We start from the raw sequence: 2,045 nt of genomic DNA on the forward strand, positions 1-2,045 counted from the left end.
AAGTGCTGAAAAGCAGTCAATCACTTGAGATAGGACGGAGGGAGTATATAAATCTTACAGACGCGAGAATACATCTTATTCCTAAATAATATTCCACCGTCCTTTGAAAATAGATCACATTTTCCATTTTGGAATGTTCCTTAAAAACAAACCAATTCTATTTAAAAAAAATTCTCTCTCTAATAAGGTGGATCTCATTCTCCACTAACAATACTTCAATCACATTTTGTTTCTCTATCTCTCTCTCTCTCTCTCTCTCTCTCTCTCTCGTACTTTACCACTTGTGCATAAAACATGTGTCGTTCCAAATGTTGTCTATTTTTAAGGAACGGATGGAGTAGTACTTATATATTTATATAGACTTATATATATAACATCCTGCCTATAAGAGCCATTTTGTGGGGTTATGATTTCATCAACTGAGGTTGTATTTTAGGGCATTTTAGTTGCATAGAAGGGTCAATCAGTTAGTTCGTATATTACCCCCACTCTCTGAAATAGAAGGCGCGTGATTTCAATGGTGATTCAATACACGATCATTCTTCTCGCATTCAACTCATCTCACACCTTTCAACTCTCAAACCCTCAAAAACACCTTCTCAATTTGAAACCCTAGCCCAATCTCGCCGCATTCCACATTTTTGGAGACCCGAAATTTACTATTTTTGCGAATAGCATGAATCTCTACACCTACCGACCACCAATTCGCTTAATGGCTAAAAGACGGGCAATTTCAAACACCCCAGGGCTGATGTTGGAGAAATTTCGTAAATGGTACTAATTTAGTGTTTTATTTGGGTTCGTGTTTTTGTCAGGTTGTCGCTGAATTTCTGCGAGAATTCGAGTAGATTATTTGATTTGGTGTGTGGTATTTGGTTAATGGTGTATTCTTCTTGCTTATTGCTACTAATGATTTGCTTAATTTGTTTGAGAATTTGATTAATGTGTTTAATAATAGGTTATTGAATATTGATAGCGACAACATGTTTTTTTACTTAATTATGCTATTTTTGTTTAATTTCTTTTTTGAATGTGCTTATTTTGTTTGAAATTTTGTGTATTGGTTTTTGGTTTGCTTAAGCTACATTCTAAACGGCGTAATTTGGAGAATATGTTCGTGTAAACGGCGTAATTTGGAGAATATGTTCGTGTAAACGGCGTACTGCTTACTTATGAAAATATGCTGGAGCATATGTCGTGTAAACGGCGTACTATTGGAGAATATGTTGGAGAATATGTCTATTGTTTGTTTCATATGTTTGAGAATTTGCTAAATTTTGCAATTTTATTGCGAAAGTCTGTTTACTTTATGTTAAACTATGCTTATTATGTGTTAGCAGTTGCTTTTGTTTTGCAAAAATTTGTTTAATTTAATCGATAATTCACTTATGCGGTATGGCAGATTGCTTAATGCTTATTTTGCTGCTTAATTATGTATTGTTCGTGCGTTATTTGTGGGATTATCCGAGTATAGTATTTGAAACAGTGTCTTGTAAACGGTGTACTGCTTCTTGATGGTGCTTAATATGTTTATTCCATGGCAATATGGCTGACGATGCATAATTGTGTCAATAATCCTAGGTTTAATTTGACCTCAAATATGGGTAAAGTGTTGCATATTGATTTTTTTTATATTAATACTCACTCCATCCATCTCACTCAACATGTCCACCTTCTATATTTGGAAAGAAATCCCTCTCCCCTCTTTTCATTAAAATATTCCAACTACCTCACATTTTTTTCTAAACGTACTCCACCTAACAACTCATCATAAAATCATATGCCACTCAAAAATGTGGACATCATGGTTGCGACGAAGAGAGTATTAGTTTTGCTTAATTTGTTTTAGAATGTGCTTAATTTGTGCTGGACATTGCTTAATTTGTTAAATATTTTGCTTATTCTATTCGAGAGTGCTTAATTAGTGAGATACTTTGTTTACTTCAGAAGCTTGCTTATTGTACTAGATTGACAAAGTGTTTTTTTACACCATTAGTTAACAAGCAAGCAACAAAAAGGAAAGATTCCAGCCAATGTTTTAAAAA

At 33.8% G+C, this 2,045-nt stretch overlaps 1 long non-coding RNA gene across 1 annotated transcript; it reads left to right on the forward strand.

Moving 5' to 3' along the window:
• The first annotated feature begins 415 nt into the window (after positions 1-415).
• LOC121743972 lies at positions 416-1,389 on the forward strand. Its single transcript, XR_006038352.1, has 2 exons — positions 416-774; positions 1,082-1,389. It is a non-coding gene; the product is annotated as an uncharacterized LOC121743972 (long non-coding RNA).
• The last annotated feature ends 656 nt before the right edge of the window (positions 1,390-2,045 follow it).

The sequence above is a fragment of the Salvia splendens genome, chromosome 8 (genome assembly GCF_004379255.2).
Source record: "Salvia splendens isolate huo1 chromosome 8, SspV2, whole genome shotgun sequence".
NCBI lineage: Eukaryota > Viridiplantae > Streptophyta > Magnoliopsida > Lamiales > Lamiaceae > Salvia > Salvia splendens.